Source organism: Gorilla gorilla, chromosome 3, assembly GCF_029281585.2.
Source record: "Gorilla gorilla gorilla isolate KB3781 chromosome 3, NHGRI_mGorGor1-v2.1_pri, whole genome shotgun sequence".
Taxonomy (NCBI): Eukaryota; Metazoa; Chordata; class Mammalia; order Primates; family Hominidae; genus Gorilla; species Gorilla gorilla.
The window spans coordinates 49,825,335-49,846,193 of record NC_073227.2 but is presented as its reverse complement, the minus strand read 5'-3'; the positions used below and the strand labels follow the sequence as shown (position 1 = coordinate 49,846,193).

General features: G+C 41.9%; 1 long non-coding RNA gene across 1 annotated transcript in view; it reads right to left on the bottom strand.

The window, feature by feature from the left end:
* Positions 1-899: 899 nt before the first annotated feature.
* LOC109026507 (uncharacterized) overlaps positions 900-20,859 on the bottom strand; it is a 66,907-nt gene continuing 46,947 nt past the window's right edge. Inside the window, exon 4 of the long non-coding RNA XR_010133216.1 lies at positions 900-939. This is a non-coding gene — a long non-coding RNA (uncharacterized lncRNA). The remainder of the gene's footprint in view (positions 940-20,859) is intronic.

Sequence of the window (20,859 nt, the reverse complement as noted above, 5' to 3'; positions counted from 1 at the left end):
AGTTGCCATTAATAGGCTTATTTATGCTAGATCTATGTACTCAAAGTGTTCAAGTTATAAAGCTTTAGTCACTCATTCAGGTAAATGAACCTCAACTACAGACTTGGCACCAAGAACATAGGAGAGGCAGATGGCAAAATTAGCATGATTCTTGCTCTCATGTCGCTTTGAGTTGGTGACAGCTCCTTTCTTCTCCCTGACAAAAATCATTCATATCTTTATTTCAAGCGTGCATGTGTGGTATGAAATTAGACCCTTAATAGCTGGAGTTACGTGTAAAACTCCTCAATTCAACCTTTGATTCAGTATAGATTCACTCTTAAAAATAACAGATTTATTTTTCCAAAGAATGACCCACTTTTACTTTTTTTTTTTTTGAGACAGAGTTTAGTTCTGTTGCCCAGGCTGGAGTGCAGTGACGGGATCTCGGCTCACTGCAACCTCTGCCTCCTGGGTTCAAGTGATTCTTCTGCCTCAGCCTCCTGAGTAGTTGGGATATAGGTGCGCAACACCATGCCTGGCTAATTTTGTATTTTTAGTAGAGATGGGGTTTCACCATGTTGGCCAGGCTGGTCTCAAACTCCTGACCTCAAGCGGTCCACCCACCCAAGCCTCCCAAAGTGCTGGGATTACAGGTGTGAGCCACCATGCCCAGCCCTTTTTACTTTTATATAAGCCATATTTTGGGTATACTTATAGCAGTATGACATAGATAAGATGTGAGTCAACCTTGGAGAGTTCTACGCAATTAACATTTTTTTTTTTACCTCTCCAGGAAAGCACACCCTCACCATGCAAATTAAACCTAATGTGCAACACTAGGACAAATACTCAATAATCCTTTTTTCCTCCTTACCTTCAGAACATCCCCACATAATCAATGTAAATCATATTTACAAGGCAGGTTTTGTTGTTGTTGATTATTTTGCTTCTCAATATCTGGAATATAATTGAGATAAGATGTGGGTCACTGAATAAAAGGCCTGAGACTTCTATTTTTCCTTCAACTGACAGTCCCTTGATCTATTTAAATTTATCAATAATAGATTAAGCACATTGCCATTTTACATATTTTCTACAACCTCAAATCAGTTTGAAACATAAAAAAACCCACACAACTATATTTGTGTTTGTATTTCTTTCAAATAGTATGAATTTGACAGGTTAGCAGTCCTTGAGTTCTGATGGAGGGAAATTGCATTTAATTGATCTGATAAAAACAGAGAAAGTGGAGTTGAAAAGCTAAATAGTTTGCTTCTCTTTTAAGGCAAGAAGACTGGAAGTTATATCAACAGTTGTATTTTTCAGTCCATTTGGTTTCTCTTTCTCCCTCCCTGACCCCAGTTTAATTGATTTTTGAGTTAAATAATTCAGCTTCTCTCCCTTTGTAATGGGATGTATTTGGGGAGATGAAGACAAACTGCTTAGACCTTGAAAAACACATGGGCTCCTCGGTTAGATGGCATCTGCGAGGACTCAGAACTCCCTCCACATTCTATAGGGAAAAAACAGAGCCAGGTGCATTTCTTCCCAAATCAAATTAGCTGCAAGATGCCACATCCAATTGTAGCAAATTGATGTGAGAGTTGGTGATGTCTGCAGCAGCTCTTACAGCAAAGGTCACCACGCAGAGACACAGACACCAGGCGGGGGTGCAGCAACTTGTGGTAAAGCCACTCTGACAATAGCAGGGAAGACGTAAAATGCAATCAGCTTTTTGAAAATTGCAAGAGAATCCAGTTGTAGTATGTATTCTAATTGGATTTACCGTGCCATCATTTACCTCTTTAAGGATGTTAACATAACATTATGCTTAATTGAAAAAATGGGTAGTTAACTATTCAGAAGAGACTCTCCAGCCCCCCTTATAAGCCACAGTCTAATCAGGCACAAAATATAGGATGCTCTAATCATATCGCCAGACAGTTTTCAAATTTCTTAAATAAAATTTACTTATTTACCACTGAAAATTAACTAAAAATGTTGACATGTGACAAATTTGCCTATCTTGATAGTTGTTTTTAAAAATCTCCCCTGACATTAACAAGTTTACATCATGCATTATGACATTTAATTAGTTATTTTTTATTTAATTAGCATGGTAAGGCATCTAAAGCAATCCAAATGTTTTCTGCAATACCCAAACAGGAGGCAGCAGTTCCATACGTTGTATGAGACCAGGCAAGTGTCTGTTCAGATCACCTACCAGACAGTCTATTTACATTTTTGGTTCTATCTAGCAGGCTGCTCTAGGAGAGAAAGGGGAATATCTTAAGGTTTCAACAAACGATTTCAGGACCTTTGTCAAAATCTATCTATAAAAAGCACATAGGTTGCCAAGCCAACTTAACCCAAGATACGGCTCTGCTTGAAAGTTAAAATGCAGCTGTCTGCTGCACCAGTTAGGCTTGTAATATAGCTGTATGTATGAAATAATGGATGGATAAATCAGTACGGTATCTTGGAAGGATCATTTTTGTGCAGTTGAAATTCTTTCTTCTCACAACTTTCTTCTATACTTCTCTTCTTCTCACATACTTTTTCTCATAACTACTGATGATTTTCAGGGCACTGAGGCTGTGCTAGAAATTCAAGTCTTGAAGATATTGAACATTACTGAGCACTTATTTTGTGCCAGGCATCATGCTAAGAGTTCTGGCATTTAGTCCTTCCCCAAACACTAGAAGGCAGGAGCCCTTATCACTCCCACTCATTAGATCATAAAACTGAGGCTCAGAGGGTTACTAACAGCTGGCAAATAAGTGGCAAAGTTAGGGGTCAAACCCAGTCTCAGGTCCCCTTGGCCACAGGGCAGATTTGTACTTGTGGGCAACGGGGTTGGCGTCAGCCCTGCTCAAATCTTGGCTGCTCTATTCTGAATCCAAAGCCTCAGTACTTAACCAGTCCAGATCTCAGCCTAACTCTGTCGTGGTTCATGGCAGCTGGTCCTACTCTTTTAAAAAATATATTAATTCTAAGCAATTCAAAACACTATGAATTATCCATAGTTAAAAGTACCAAACAAACAAACAAAAAACAAAACAAAACAAAACCCAAAACCCAAAAGCAACCCACTACGATTTGGTAGGTTTTTTTTTTAACACCAAACTTTTGTTTCTAATTTTAGAGTGTAAATTCTGCTTCCCTTACACTGTAGCCTGGTAATAAAACCAAGTCATCTATCTCACCCTATTTTGCCTAGCTGTAAGGTTTCATTTTAAATGCTATTATAAACTTGAGGGATGCCTCCAAATGCAATTACCTTTTTTTCTGTATAGACATAAGTTAGTTCAACTTTTTTTTAACTCCAGTAAGGAAAAGAATGACCTTCGTTTTATGCAAGGGAGTAAACTAAGATGTCCACAGTAAGGGGGTCAGTGGTAGGAAAGGAATCAGAAACCTATGCCCTACTTTCACCTTGACCACACAAAAACCTCAGGGGAGATCTTTAAAAACATCCATGCAAATCTATTTCGGATTTGGATTGCTTTACTCGAAAGTGAGACAAATATAACTTTAAAGCATTTTACTTAAATATTCCAAAGGACATGAACCCCACATATTGGTGGTTACTCCAACTACTTGCAACCTCTTCCCCCTACAAATAGGGAATGCAGATATAGGTTTTATGCTAAAATAGCAGAGCTCTAAGTGCATTAAGAAAATCATTTCAATATAGCTTTTACTAATGCAGGCTATTTTTCAAATGAAACAAGGCAGCTACAATAGTTGAGGCGCCACAGATTGAATAAATATTACTTAACCAATTACCAATTATCCATGCTAATGAAGGATGAGGCAGAGCCTGATAAATTAAAACCCCAAATAAACTGAATGTTAGTTTAACCAGTGACTCTCTCCCTTTTGCAAGAATGTCTGAGGAATAGCTATAAAATGACTGATCTGAAATTTACTTCCTCCCCCTTCTTCCACCTTCCCACCCTCTGACTGTGGCTCTGATGGGCAGGAAAACGGTCAAAGGGCAGACAGCTGGAGGAAACTCAAAGAAAGCAGAGGGGACCCACAGAGTGGAGAATATGCCCCTGGATAAATGAGAGTTGATTGGATACACAATGGCTCCCTATTGTCCACTCCACATTTTGGATAAGAGGCCAAAGCCGAGCCTGACATAAGTCACTCTTCCCTGGACCTTCCTCTCTTGGCCAGCTGTGTGCATTCATAGGTGACAGCCATGTTCGGCACATTCCTTCCTTCACTTCTCTGTCCTTCTGAGTCACTGGGGATTGAGCTAGAAAACTCTGGCCATACCAGAGGTCTGATCCTTGCCATTTTGCGCAACCTCAGCCTGGGTCAAAGACTGGACAGGACTGAAGGAGGGGGCAGAGAAATATTTGCTAGTGATTTGATGCCAGGAGCTTCCGGCTGCAGCCTTTCACGGGGCTCCTGACTTCCATGATGTCTTCCTTTCTTCCATCACTCTTGCCCTACATTTCCCTACTCCACTCCATTAACGCTCTAGTATTCCTTCTTGCTGCCCCCATCACTTGCCTTATCTCTACTTTGTTGGTGGCCTCACTCACCTCAGCATCATTAACATCTGCATGTGACTAGAATAATAACTGACTTTCTGATGCTCCATGGGTCCCCTGGCCCAGGGCTGACATAAAGCTAGCATGCAACTGTGTAGTTATATCATTTTCTAAAATATCTGAGCCCCCAGAGTGCACCCCTGCTAACCTGGCCTTCTGAATTCAACCCTTAAGATCCCCCCCGCACCACCCCCTGCTAGCCTCTGGAGCTCCCCATGTTCTAGCAATTAAAGGCTTAAACGTGGACACTGCAGAGGATCTCCAGGAATCTATTCCAGCTGGCATCCAGTTGACATCCATTCTATTTGGTGGTGGCCTTACCGTGACCCATCAGAAACATATTCTGCCTCATCATCCAATAGCCACGGGACTCAGAGATACCCCAGGAACCTACAAGACCAAGTGTTTATAGGCACTGGTAAGGGAATAAGTATAAAATGTTAAATATTTAGCCATTTGCAGATTGGGAGTTGCTTTCAGGTACCATGACCTGGACTCTGACTGGTCTATGGCCCAGTATAACTTGGAGAAAAGATATCTATTGACTTTGGAGTTCCAAAATGGTTTGTAGATCCATGCTTTTGTACATGCTCCTTTATCAGAATGCCCTTCCTGACCATGCCCATCTGGCAAACAGGCAAACAGCCACTGATCTTCTAAGACTCTGCTCATGTATCACCTCTTTTGTGCAGGCTTCTCTGATGACCCTTGTCTATTCAAGGAATCACATTGGTTCCCACAGAGACTGTATTTTTCTCTATTAGAGCACTATTGCCTTATGTTGCAGCCATTTGTTAACCTATCTCTCTTCCCACTAAATCAGCGGTGGAAGACTGGCATGCTGGAAGCACCGGGGGGTTTTAAGATGTGGCCAATAATAGGGTCTCATCCTCAGAGGTTCTGATTTAATTGGCAAGAGGTGAGACCTGAGCATTGAGATATTTAATACCTCCCAGGTGACTAAGGGACCCAGTTTGAGTTCCACTACACTAGATTATGAGCTACTTGAATGTAGTTATTGTGCCTCATTCATCTGTATAATCTCTGCATAGGGCTCAGAGCATGGCATACAGTAGGCGCTCACTGAATGACTGCATATCTGTATTATTAATTGGCCTTGGCTGAAAAGATCAGTAAGGGCCCTATGACAGAGACTGTCAACTCTTCCCCAATAATCATTCTCTCTTCTATGGAGAAGTGGTAGAAATTTTAGCTCCAGGTGTAGGGCTGCTTAGGAGAAAGACCACATTTCCCAGCTTTCCTTGTAGCTAGGAGAGGCCAAGAGAATATTATGGTTAATAGGGTGTGAGCAGAAATAGTGTGTGTAATTTTGACATTATGCTCTTAAAAAGAATCATCATACCCTTCTCTGCTCCCTTTTCTCATTCTCTGCAGACTGATATGCCAAACTATTTTATATTTTACTATCACAAAGCCAGATGCCTGAGCCACTAACACTAGCAAAGCATGTACTAACTCCACTCCAGCCTGGTAGCCAACTCTGTTGCTTCACAGAAACAGCACTCACTTGGGTCACTGATGGCTCCCCATCACTCTTAGGCTAACAGCCAAAATCTGTGGCCTGGACCACAAGGTCTTACCTCATCAGGCCATGTCTGCCTCTCCAGACTCATCCTGCCCTCTACTCCTTTTGGTCTTTCTGCCCTGGTCTCAGCTGGCCCTCTCTTGGTTCCCCAAATGAGTTTTGCTCTCTTCCATCACAAGGTCATTAGAGGATCTGTTCCCTGTCTCTGGAATGATCTTGCCCCACATTTTCACCTGACTGACTCTAGCTCATCCTGCTGTCCTCTCAGCTGAGCAACTCTCAGCTTAGCTCAGGTTTCCCCCCTCTTTCTGATTAAGCAACCCCCCATATTTACATCTTAAAACTCTGCATTTATCAAAGATGTTTGCCATTGACTTCCCAGTGCCTGGCAGAGTCTAGCACAAAGTGGATGCTCAATAAATATTTGTTGAATGAACAGATGAATAAATGAGTAAACCCAGGAGGATAATCTTTTCCTTCCACTGAAGACCAGGCAGAGGCAGGGGAGATGGAACGCATATGGTTAAAAGATTAAGAGAGGAAGGACTTTGTTTCTTAACAGTCTTCCGGAGAGCATCCTCCAACCATGATCTGGCTGGAGGAAAGTTAGCCAAGTGTGATCTCACTAGCCTAAGCCCCAAATTAAGTTGTTCTTGGCACTGTAGCCACCAGATCACAAATAGGTGGACTGGCTCTGCTCTGCGTAGCAGCCTTTCTTCTTTGTGCTATGATGAATGGGAGGGCACTAATACTTTTTCCTCTCTTGTTCGCAGGCTCATCTGCTTAAAAGCCCCTGGCCTGAGCTCCCCTGAAAGAGTCATGAGTTCTTACTCAACACGATTCCTCTTGCCTGGAATTGCTTCCCCCTGCCCCCTTTCAAAGTATCCACACCTATACTCTCTTCAAGGCCTGAGCTTGCTCTATCTCTTTCAGGAAGATTTGATGAGCTTCCCTAACTTGCAGTACCCTTCCTCCATTCCAGAACTTCAGGAGTTTTGTCAGGAGCATTCACTAGGCCCTCATGATAAGTGTCTAACAACATTATTTATTTTTATGTAACAACACTATCTCTTCAAATAGGATGTGCATTCATTCAGGACAGAAGTATGAATCTTTTATTCTTAGATCCCAACACAAGCGGTGCTGCCTAGTAAGCTTTGGTGAAGCATGAAGTGTTTAAGATGATGACGACATGAGGAAGTATATACTCCCTCTCACAAGACTATTGTCAAGTTGCTCGTCTGTAATCCTGCACCCCAGAATGAGGGTAAAAATAGAGTGCACATGGGTCTAAAGAAAATATTTCACCCTAAGATCAAAAGTCAAGCTGCTTCCAGCACATGATACTATGAGGGTCCTAATTTACTCCCAGCCAGATTAAAATAGCTGAGATCTGGCTGAGTGTGGTGGCTCATGCCTATAATCCCAGCACTTTTGGAGGCTGAGGTGGGCAGATCACCTGACGTCAGCAGTTCAAGGCCAGCTTGGCTAACATGGTGAAACCCCATCTCTACAAAAATACAAAAATTAGCCAGGCATGATGGCGGGTGCCTGTAATCCCAGCTACTCTGGAGGCTGAGGCGGGAGAATAGCTTGAACCTGGGAGGCGGAGGTTGCAGTGAGCCGAGATTGTGCCATTGCACTCCAGCCTTAGCAACAAGAGCAAGACTCCTTCTCAAAACAAATACAAAACAAACAAACAAAAAAACCAGCTGAGATCTGAATCTCAAAATTGTCCAGGGCAATGGAAATTCTAAGTGAATTGAACTTCAGCTGTAGTGGAAGAAAAAAAATTTACCAGTTAGGTTAAGAGAGCATTAATCTCAGGTGCTATATATTTATTATGTTCTTCCGAGGCATCACAGCTCCTACATCTGACTACTTGATTTATTAATTGGAGAGACACTTGTGGCTTCTTTCTGAGAAAATATCAAAGCACATACGCTGGTATGTTCATTTGCTTTTGTCAGTCCACTCACTCATCCACCCATCCATTCACCTATCCATCCATCTACCTATCCATCAATCCACTTATCCTTCCTTTCATTCCTTCAGCCTGCCAGCCAGCAAGGATATATTGCAAGTTTCCCATGTGCTAGGCACTATGCTAGGCATGTGATATAAGGACAGGTATTTAGTAACCACGTTAACCAAAATAATGGCTGTTTCTTTTGAAGGTTTACCATGTATTAGATACATACCTTGTGGTATTTAATCCTTACAACAACCCTAAACGTACAGGACCGTTGTGTGCCTCATCTGATATCTTCTTGACTCATCTTTTTAGTCTAGCTGTTGCCATGACAACCAGTTTCCTCCAGGTATAAGTTGTCAGTACCTTGTTTCAGCTATACCACTTATCTCTTGCTTTCTGCCCTGGGGTTTCACTGCTTCTGCCAAGGATTTTACCTGTGGGAAATTGCTCAACTATTCTGATGTGTGCTCAAGCTTGAAAGTGTGGGGAAGCTGCTCACGGGACCCATGGAAGATGAGTGATGGTGGATAAATGCTCCCATCCTCTATCCCTCAAAAGGACAACTCAGAGGTCATCTACACAGCTCCTCAGAGGGGTACCAGCAAGGTTGAGCTCCAGCTGCCCAGAAAGGCTAGCTCAATAATGTATGCTTATATTGACTTTCCCTCCATTTCCGTTTCACTGTTCCTAGTTCCACCCTCCTGTTTCCTGGGACCACTTCCCCCACACCCCAACTACTTGCATGCACGTCCTTGGTCTCCAGCCTGCTCAGGGGGAGTGGGGATGGACGAACTCAAACAAAAACAATTCATATCCAGATTTTGAATAGGACATCTATTTTCATTGACAGTTAAATAGTAAAATATAAAAATAATACTTTAATACATATATAACTCACAGTTAGGGAATGTAGTAGACTGAATGGCAGCCCCTAAAATGTCAGGTTCAAACAACTGGAATTTGTAAATGTTATCTTATTTGGGAAAAGAGTCTTTGCAGAGGTGATTAAGCTAAGGATTTTGAGATGGGGAGATTTTCCTGGATTATCCAGATGGGCCCTAAATGCTGTCACATACTTCCTCTGATAAGATTCATGTGATGAGGCGGAGGGCGATTCGATACACATGGAATAGGAGAAGGCAATGTGACCACAGAGGCAAAGACTGGAGTGAGGCAGTCGGGTGGAAGAATGTCTGCAGCCATCCGAAACTGGAAGAGGCAGGGAGAGAATTCTCTCCTGGAGCCTCCAGAGGGAGCACGGCCCTGCCGAGACCTTCGTTTCAGCCGACTCACACTGATTTCCAACTCCTTGTCTCCAGAATTGTGAGAGAAGACGTTTTTGTCATTTTAAGCCACCAAGCTTGTGGTACTTTGTTACAGCAGCTACAGAAAACTAATACAAGTCAGCTGGGGCACACAGGAGTCAATTTGCCCAAGACCTTAACAAGCAGTAATTGGTGGAGCCAGGATTCAAACTTAGGTCTGTCTGATTCTGGCACCCAAATTCTTAATACTCTGTTTTCTCTCCAAAGAAGGCGAGATTTGTACTCTGGAGAGTAGATAGATGTCTATACAAGGAATCATAGCTCATATTGGTAAGGACAGTAATGGAAGGACGTGGGTGTCTGAAAGTTGGGTGCAAGGAAGGCTTCCCTGGGAAGATGTAATCACTGAGTGCAGTAAGAAACCCTGTGTGACATGGATGCTGCACTAAGCGACACACCGGATTCCTATCAGCCAATTTCAACCCACTCATTTCTTTTGTTAACTTCTGATGCCAGCTCAAAGCCCCATCCCCACCAGGTCAATCCAAAATGTTTGTCTCGGTTCTCCCACACTGTTACCTAGGGTGGACTGAGGTAACTCTCCTCAGTTCTGGAGAATTCTCTAGGTCCCAACTAAAGTAAGACATTCTGACTCCAAAGGCCTGGAAGGAATTTACTGTGGACTCAAGAATTCCTTGAAGGGACACCCTCCATCAAAATACAGGGCCTGCCAAATGAAGCTGGGGACCCAGTAGAAGTATGTGAGGCTCCACTCTGGAATGGCAGATGAAGGACAACAGAAAGGAGGGACTGTGCACAGGAACAAGCCAGGAGTTTTGCTGGGTGTTATGGTTTGAAAGTTTGTGTCCCCTGCAAAATTCGTGTTCAAACTGAATATCCAATGCAATAGTATTAAGAAGTGGGGCCTTTAGGGGATGAATTAGGGGGTGAATCAGGTCTTGAGGGCTTCTTCCTCATAAATAGGATTAAGGCTTCCCACAGGGTTCATCCCTTTTGCTCTTTGACCCTTCCTCCACATGAGGATGCAGAACAAGGCACCATCTTGGAAGTAGAGAGATGGGGCCCTCACCAGACGCTGAATCTGCTGGTGGCTTAGTCTTGGACTTTCCAGCCCTCAGAACTGTGAGAAAAAAAATTCTGTTTCTTACGAATTACCCAGTCTATGGGTAATTTGTTATATGATATTTTGTTACAGCAGCACAAAAAGGACTGAGATAGTGGGTTTGCGTGTTGCAGATGTTAATTCCCTAACCACGCTGTCTCTAATTTGGTCACTAAGCCACAATAAAGCCATAAAAAATCCCAAATATTACCACTTAGCATTAAATGTTTCACTCCTCCAATACTTCTGGAGCTACTTCCTCCTCTCTCCCAACAGTTTAACCCTGGATAAATTCCTTGAGTGATATTATGTGATAGGCTTGCCTGATCATTCTTGGGTACTGGGTTGGCCCTTCTGCTCTTTTATTCCATAAAATGTATCAAGCACCTTCTGTCAAGCACTGGGTAAAGTTTTGGGAATACAGAGATGACAGATACAATCCCTGGCCTCAGAGAGTTCACAGTCTAGGTGCAGAGACAGACAAATATACAACACTTACAAAATAATACTAAAGTCATGCTGTGGTAATGTGGGAGAAGATGCCCAGCTTCATATACAGAGCAAGGGTGTGGAAGGAAGGCAGAAGGAAGTGTGTGCAAGAATGAGAACAAGAGAGTGAGAGCAAGTGAGAGAACAATTGGGTAATTGGTGGGCAGTTCGTGTGGTTGGAGCTCAGGGTATGTGTGCATGCAGCTGGGAAGGTAAACATGAGAACCTCGTATGCCATGATGAAGTTAGACTTTATTATGAATGTAATGGTGAGTCATTGAAGGATTTTAAGTCAGAGAAGTGACATGATCAGATTTACCTTTTAAATGATCGCTGTGGCATCAGTGTGCAGAATGTATTGCAGTGAGGCCTGACTGGAGACAGAGAGGCCAGTTAGGGAGCTATGGCAGTGATCCAGGTAAGAGATGATGAAATGGGGATGAAAATAGGGGACAGATGCAAGAGCAATTTAGGATATAGAATCAGCAGGAGCTGGCCACAGATGGGCCCTGGGGGCTGATGGAGAAGGAGTTGAGGATGACTTCTAGATTTCCAGCTTGTGCAAGTTGGTGAATGGGTAAGAAAGTTTGAGGGAGAATAAGAAGGGGAAAAGAATGAATTGAGCTGGGGATAGTCCAAGTTTGAGAATATTTCCTATCACATAAGTGGAGATGTTTGGTAGGCAAGTAATTTGGAAATCAGTTCTAGACCCTCTTCTCTTCCTAGTCAATATTCTTTCCTTGGGTAGTCTCATACACTTACATGCTTCAGCTACCACCTAATTGCCGATAACTCCGAAGTCCTTAAATTCTGCCTCGACCTCTCTTCTGAGCTCTAGCTTCCTGGACCTAACAATCACCAATTAGGTATTTCCTTTATTTATTTATTTACTTATTTCTTTTTTAATTAGAGTCAAGGTGTTGCTTTGTCGCCCAGGCTGGAGTGCAGTGGCATAATCATAGCTCACTTCAGCCTTAAACTCCTCGACCCAAGCAATCCTCCCAAGTAGCTGGGACTACAGGGTAATGCCACTACAGCCAGCTAACTTTTTTTTTTTAATGAGGTTTTGCTACATTGCCCAGACCTCAAACTATCCTGCTGCCTTGGCCTCCCAAAGTGCTGGGATTACGGGTGTGAGCCACTGTGACCAGTCTACGTATTTCCTTTTGGATATCCTATCACAGAGGTCAAATGACTGCATCTCATTACCAGGTTAATCCCTCTAAAGTTGTACTGTCCAGTACAGTAGCCACTAATAACATGTGACTACTAGGTACTTGAAATGTGGCTAGTCCAGCAAAAAAAAAAAAAAAAAAAAAAAGAGAGAGAGAGAATACAAGCCACAAACTGAGAGAAAATCTTGCAAAAGAAATATCTGATTTAAAAACTGTTATACAAAATATACAAAGAGCCCTTAAAACTCAACAGTGAGAAAGCAAACAATCCGATTAAAAAAATGGGTCAAAAACCTTCACAGACATCCCACCAACGACGATATACAGATGGTGATATGGTTTGGCTCTGTGTCCCCACCCAAATCTCATCTTGAATTGTACTCCCATAATTCCCGCCTATTGTGGGAGGGACCCCGTGGGAGGTAATTGAATCATGGGGGTGGTTTCCCTTATACTGTTCTTGTCATAGTGAATAAGTCTCACGAGATCTCATGGTTTGATAAAGGGAAACCCGTTTGGTTTGGCTCTCATTCTCTCTCTTGCTGCCACCATATGAGACGTGTCTTTCACCTTCTGCCATGATTGTGAGGCCTCTCCGGCCACGTGGAACTGTAAGTCCAATAAACCTCTTTCTTTTGTAAATTGCCCAGCCTTGGGTATGTCTTTGTCAGCAGCATGAAAATGGACTAATACAGATGGCAAATATGTATATGAAAAGGTGCTCCACATCCTAGATTACCAGGGAGATGCAAATGAAACACACCAAAATCCAGAACACTGACAACACCAAATGCTGGTGAGGATGCAGAGTAACAGGAGCTCTCATTGGTTGCTGATAGGAATAAAAAATGGAACAGCCACTTGGGAAGACAGTTGGATAGTTTCTCACAAAACTAAACATTCTCTTATTATACCATCTAGCAATTGTGCTCTTTGGTATTGTACCAAATGAGTTTGAAGCTATGTCCACATAAAAACCTGCACAAAGATGTTTATAGCAGCTTTATTCATAATTGCCCAAACTGGGAAGCAACCAAGATGTCCTTCAGTAGGTAGATGGATAAATAAACTGTGGCACATTCAGATAGTAGAATATTATTCAGCACTAAAAAGAAATGAGCTATAAAGATTGAAAAGATACAGAGGAATCTTAAATTCATACTATTAAATAAAAAAGTCAATCTGGAAAGATTGCTACTATATGATTTCAATATAGGACATTCTGGAAAAAAGCAAAACTATGGAGATAGTAGAAGATTAGCTGTTGCCATGGATTATAGGGGAGAGAGGGATGAAGAGGTGGAATGCAGGATTTTTATAGCAGTGAAACTACTCTGATTGTTATGGTGAATAAATATCAATATACATCTGTCAAAATCTATAGACTGTTCAATACCAAGAGTGAACCCTAATGTAAACTATGGACTTTGGGTGATAACTATGTGTCAGTGTGGCTTCATCAGTGGTAACAAATGCTCCGCTGTAGTGCTGTGCGTGGAGGGGCATATGCAGACTCTCTGTACCTTCTGCTCAATTTTGCTGTGAATTGAAAATTATTCTAAAAAATAAAATCTATTTTTTAAAAATGTGGCTAGTCCAAATTGAGATGTGCTATCACTATAAATCCTGAATTTCTAAGACTTGTGTGAAGAAAAATATATAAATATCTTATTAATTTTTTATATTGATTACATGATGAGAAGATAATAGTTGGTGTATATCAAGTAAAATATATTATTAAAATGTATTTTTTGCTTGTTTTAAAAAGTATGGCTACTAGAACATTTAAGTGGTATGTTGACTAGCCTTCCAATTCTATTGGACAGTGTTGGCAGACTATAAACAAAACAGCATCAGAAATCAGGTCTCCTGGCGTCTAATCCAGGATGAATCCAAGGAAATGCAAATGGAGCACACCATTTAGGAAACATACTTGAAATACCCACTCTGTAATAAATAAGCTAGAGATGGTTCCTGCCCTTGGAAATCTTACAATCTTTTTCTGTGTTATCATTGAGATCAGTATAAGAAACATCTTTGAAAAACACAAAGCACCTTAACAATATAAAGAATAATATGAGTACAATTTCCAGCTAGAAAAAACACATGCTCTTATCTTCAGAGTTAGATACAGTAGGGATTTCTACCTTGTGTAGGTAGAAAACTAAGCAATAATTGTGACCAACCAAGTGACTTTGAAATGACACTGAAGTTATCCAGAGGTTAAACAGAACTATGAAGTCAGTGTATCTAGCAAAAGAAGTTCATGTTGGGAATACCAGAATGGTACAAAAACCAAGAGTGCTGCAGAGAGAGCTTTGCATATAGACGGATCTTTGCCTAAGCAGTAAAAAGAGATGTTGGATTTTAGTCAACTTTCCCTTAGCCAGTGCTGATGGGAGATCATGGCAGAACCAGGTAGGGCAGAAAAAATAGCAAACAAGGCCTTGAGGGAAGTGTAAATCACGCCTCATTGGCAGGAAATGGCAGCAGCAGCAACATAACAGAAGGCATGGTCCAGGCAAGAGGCAGGCCCATTTGAACAAAGCCTCTGGAAGAGCCAGGGATGTAAGGGGCAGGTGACCAAGAGCCCTGGTTTCCAGATGGATAGGAGGCTGGAGCAAAGTGGAGCCCAGGTCCAAGCTTTACAGTGTCTCAGCAATTGCTTTCTCAGGGATCATGTTGCCTGGAAGGAGGTCTCCCAGGACTGGGCTGCTTATTTCACAGGTGAAGGGGAAACAGTAGTAGGAAGGGCAGAATCAGGTGCTGGCCAAACTCCTGCCATGGGCCAGTCCCTGGGCTACCCATGGGAGCCCAAAGGGAATAACATGGCCTCTCTCTCCAGTGAGCAATTCCCTACTGGGAGGAGATCCCATTTATTTGGCAGAGTTTCTCCCAACAGTGGAAGCAGACTGTAAAATGATTAGTTTTAAAAGTACATTGTATTATTTAAAAACCAATTTTGATAAAATTGTCCAAACTTTTTTGTACAGTTCTGTAAAACTGGGTTGTTAGAAGAAATAAATCTAAGAGAACATTTTGTACTTCAAAGCAAAACAAAAAAAGGAACAAGAGGAAAATTCCCATTTTGCCACAGTAGGCATGGTTTTTTACTTGCTCATTCCCCCCAAATTCAGGTACGTGCCCCATGCTACTCTCTGACAGGATCAGCTCCTATTATTGAGAACTCCAAGTGACTTAAACATTTTTTTTTATATTTGAGGAAATTATTGCATTGAATGCCACCTGAAATATGGGAGCCATTAGACTGGGTTAGACATATTTTTTTTTTACTCATTTGACAACTATTTCCTGGGCTTCAACTATGTGATAGGCACAGTGCTGGGCCCTGGGGATACACTGGAGAAGACAAAATTCATGCTCTGAGGATCTTCCATTCTAAGCAAATCAGCATGGAGTGTGGTCAGGTGTTTCGGTGGCAGGATAAGAGTAGACAATGGCGGGTTAGGGTAGGGTGCTATTTTTGAGAAGATAGTCAGAGAAAGCCTCTTTGGTAAATGACATTTGAGGAGGTAAAGTTCATAAGTGTTAGGGGATGAAGAAGCAATCCATGAAAATATCTAGGGGAGGAGTGCTCCAGGCAGAGAGATCAGCAAATGTGGAGGTAGGGGCAATTCTTGACGTTGACTGTATTTGCTGAAGTGAATTTTGCCTCTATAAACATGGCTGTCTATATATTCTTTAGAAAATTTACCACGTTTAGGGTTTTTGATATAGGCAGAAGTTTGGAGGATGGTTGGTAAAAGGTGGAGAGAGGTTCTTGAGGAATGGAAGGAAGGCTCAAGGGAATCATGAGGTGAGATCTTTAAATGGCTCTGTATTTCATAGTCTCATTCTTAGGGTGTGTCTACATAAAAGTTTCTTAACCTAGGAGCTGTTGACATTTGGGGCAGATAATTCACTGTTTGGGGACGGGGTGGGGAAGCAGTCATGTGCATTGTAGGATGTTTAGCGAAATTCTTGGTCTCTACCTACTTGGTACCAGTAGCACCTGCCCATTTGTAGCAACTCAGGGTTTTTCCAGACATTGCCAAATGTCTCAATATTTAATTTAAGTTTGATTGGGAGGAAGCTGGGTGTGTATTGAGCAGCAAAGTGCCAAGTGCTTTCCATGTATTAGCTTACTTAATCCTCATAACAATCTGTTGAAGGAGGTGTCATAAGTCTGATTTTATATATGGGGAAACGGAGGCCTCTGTAGATTGAGTGACTTGTCAAAGGCCATACAGCTAGTGAGCAACAAAGCCACGATTCAAATCCAAGTTTGATTCCAAAGACCATCTTTTGCTCTTGATCTGTACTGTCCAATATAGTAACACTAGCCATATGTGGGTGCTTAAATTTAAGTTAATTAAAATTAAATAAAATTAAAAATTCAGTTGTGCTAGCCACATTTGAACTGTTCGGCAACGACATGTGACTGGTGACTAATGTATTGGACAGTGCAAATCTAGCACATTTCCGTCATTGCAGAAAGTTCCACTGGACACCACTGCTCTAGACTAATTGGCCCAGGAGGAGGTGGAGGCATGAGATAAGTGAGTAGACATGGCCTTAACCTTCATGGCTGGAATTCAAGCATCAGGACTAAATGTAGTTCCCTTGTCCTTTCCTTACTGCCAACCACAGGGGTCCTCCCTGTCCCCAACTCCCCAGCCACCTCCTTGGATATTTCCTACTTAGCACCCACTACATTCTGAAGCCTCTGCACAGAAGGTAGACGCTGTTGCTGCATTTTGGGAATGAGTTTTTCTGTAGTCCTCATGTCTCTGTAGGCTTACCGAGACCAGTCTCCTCACCATGGTCAAGCTGGTAGGAGGCAGGCATGATCCTGATGTATTGGGGAGTTTTGCTTTTGTTTGCAGAAAAGGCTCTTAGAAGGAGAGACAAGCCTGGCTGGAAGTCATTGGGAAGTCTATTTTCAGTTCTGTGCAGGCAGACAACAGCCCTCTGAGCTCACCAAGGGCTTCTTGCTTGTATGAGGATGATAAAGGCAGGAAGGAAAGACACAGCCTTATCAAGTCTAAACAGAAAATTGATGTCAGAATTATTTATTTTTCTACTAAATTTTTTTTATAACCAAGTCATCTTCCCAAAGGTGAACTGAGTGGTCTCACAGCTCTTAGGATGGTGAGCTCAGTATGGCACAGTGCAGCATAGGAGACAACTTCCAGACACTGAATGGCAGTCTCTTGAAGTCAATGTCCATCCTGGCACAATCAAAGCCCTAAGGATGGGGACTGGGAAGGACAGTGAATGAGAGACTCGTACTTCAATTTTGATCGTATTTCTTCTCATCTGTCTCAGAGATCTTATTGTTATTTTATTCCCCTTTTAGTCATATTTCAGTCTTCTTCAGGTACAGGGTACTTCTTGGAAAAATCAACAGCACAGTCCCATGTTGTCATTTTACTAGCACAGAGCTGGGCCCTCCCAGGATCTGCTCTAGCCCAGTGCGAGAACGAAATGGGTGTGGCGATCTGACAAGATATCGTCATGTGGGAAAATATTTTAATGTAATGGTAACTTTCAAGTCTAGTACTAGACAAACTATCACAGAGGTCGTGAAACACGAAGCTTCGCAGCAGGATACTCGAGTCCACACAGTTGATTAAATCAATTTAAAAGACACAGAGAAAAAGGTGGGCAAGTTTACGTATTTTGGATAAGATACAAATGAAGGGGAAGAACCACACTTGAGTCTTGTGTTAAGCAGTGCTCATCTGTTCTGCCCTCCTCCATCCATCACCTTCCCCTCTCTCTGTCTCTTTCTCTCATCTCTACGTCAGCTTTCTCCCCTATTGGTGTGGTTACAGGGACCAGAATTGAGGTTGAAAAAGGGAGCTCAGCCCTCAGAAGGTTCCTGGAGCTAACACAAACACTGAACTGTGTCTTCTAGGGAGACACAGGGAGCAGATGCATCCGGCCACAGGCATTGCTTTCTGGTCAGCCTGTTGAGCAGCTCTGGGTTTTACCAGCGTCTCTGGAACAGAGCAAACGTGGAGCCAGAATGAGACATCTCGATGAGTAACTGATTTACAGATAATGTAGCTGTCAGCCTGGTGGCATGGTCCTTCCTAATGACTTGCTCCTTTCATCCTTTTCTACCTGTAAATATCATGCTCACTTGTTCCATCCACTTTACCATATATTCCATGCTTCCTTTCTATCTGCTCTACAGGTTACTAACTTACCATCTATAGATAGCATAGCTTATGAATTCTGTTTATGTCTTCCAAGCTACTTGCTTACTCAGTACATTAAACATTTATGAGTTTCATTCACCTTTATCTGTTTTGCCTTAGAAGGCAATATTGAATGTTCTCAAATAATACAGCAAACATATACTATAGGCCCATTAAAAATACTAACACCTTTGTAGTGGCACGGGCCTGTAATCCCAGCTACTCGGGAAGCTGAGGCAGAAGAATCATTTGAACCAGGGAGGCAGAGGTTGCAGTGAGCTGAGATCGCATCACTGCACTCTAGCCTGGGAGACAGAGCAATACTCTGTCTCAATAAGTAAATAAATAAATAAACAAACAAACGTTAAAAATAAAAATACTAACAACTTTAAATCCATTTAAAAGTATATTTAGCAATTTAGTATTTCAATCTTTTAAATGTATTAGTTCAAAAGAATTTCGTCTGTAGGAAGTATCCTGGTGGGCATAATAGAAGGCTTTTTTTCTGATTTAATAAACTTGTTGTGTCTCAGGGTTATGGTTCTTCACATGGAGTCAGATAATTATAGAATTTTTAGATTTGAAAGAAACCTCAGAGTAAATCCAGTCCAATTAATCTGTTAGGAAAAACTGAGGCCTAGAAGTGTTAAGTAATGTGTATCTGGTCACATAACACTGTCTCTGAAACAGTAGGCAGGTGCAGATATTTGGGGTCAATTTGCAACAACCCCAGAAAGCGTCCCAGAAGTTGCTTTTAAAAATAAATGTTGCTATCAATCTGTTTTTGTTATTTGCCTTCTAGAAGTGGAATAAAAAATATACAAATGAAATAACTTTCTATGGAAGTGTTTCTATGGAAGTATCTCCTCTCGTTAACTACAAACATCTAATTCACCATTCTAGTTAAATTTGTATGTTTCAGGAATGAAATTACAGTGTTGAACACTGCAACAATGAACTGCTCTTCAAAAAAACCACAGTCATTCACATTTGTTTGAAAAAAAATCCGTTCCCTTTTAAGAGAGGCTCAAGCAAAGATGATGCAGGCAACAATATTTATTTTATTATTATTATTATTTTTGAGATGGAGTCTTGCTCTGTCACCCAGGCTGGAGTCCAGTGGCATGTCTCCTGGATTCAAGCGATTCTCCTGCCTCAGCCTCCCAAGTAGCTGGGATTACAGGCACATCCGGCTAATTTTGTATTTTTAGTAGAGATGGGGTTTCACCATGTTGGCCAGGCTAGTCCCGAACTCTTGGCCTCAAGGGATGTGCCCACCTCGACCTCCCAAAGTGCTAGGATTACAGGCCTGAGCCACCACACTGGCTATTTTATTATTTTTTGAGGGAGAACTTTCCATAAAATATACAGCATGGATTACAGTTCCTAATCGAGGACCTATGAAAGGGTCTCTCAGTCCTCTGAAACTATGCGCCAATTTTGTGCCTGCCTTGGTGTGTTTATTTCTGGAAAGACTGTGTAAAGAATGGCATGCTGCTGTGGGTCAAGGGATGATCTCTAAGGCCAGACTGAGCCTGAATCCCGACTCCTCCACTGTGTCTGTCACTTTCTCCATGCCTCGTTTTTTTCATGTGTAAGATGGGTAAAAGAACAGTACCTACTTCACTGAGTTTTTACAAAGCATAAATGAATTAATACATTCGGGTTACTAACTTAATCTCCTTTAATTTAGAAGAGTGCCTGACACACACACAACTCAATAAGTATCAGCTCTAACTATTATTGCTTTCATGAGATTCTGAAGGAGATCATTGGCCTCTCCAAAAGGTTAAGAATCCTTGGTCCAGGCTGTCTTGTTTAGGTTTTGGTGGAACAAGAAAAGATTCTGATTCTTTCAATGAATCCGAAGGGGAAAAAGAAAAAATGTTGGCAGTTGTCTTGTCTGAGCTTTAACAGGAAGTGAAGTGGCACTAGAACTATCAACCATGCTGGTTTGCCCAGGCTATTCCAGTTTTAGCACTGAGAGTCCATTGTCCCAGGAAACTTCTCAGTTCTGGGCAATGCAGGACTGTTGTCCACCCTAGAACACCACAGAGGAGCAAAGGCATTGTAGGGGGAAGAAAGTGAAGTAATGTTTGTTGAGTGCTGACTCTGTTCCAGGCCTTTTACAACATGGCATTTCATTTGATCCTCACAACAATCATTAGGCTCTACTTTAGTTGGTATCAATAACTTAAAAATAACTAACAATAACATTTCAAACATAACAGCCCAGTTAATTAGGTATTACCTCTGCAACTTTGCAGAGAAAGAAATGGAGTCTCATTTCAGCCCAAGGTCAAATACTTATTAAGAGGCTCAGGATTATAGTCCATGGTCTCTCTGGCCAGAAAACCTGTGCTTTTTCTAAGATGCCTCTTCTAACCTGTTGCAGCAAAATTGCCCTACTTTTGGTCCATTTGTGTCCATGTAATTATGATCAATACATATCCATCCCCAGCTCTTTTTGGGCAGGCTGTAAGGTAGATTGTGGAGGACATGCTACCTCCTGTGGTGCTCATGGTCAGGT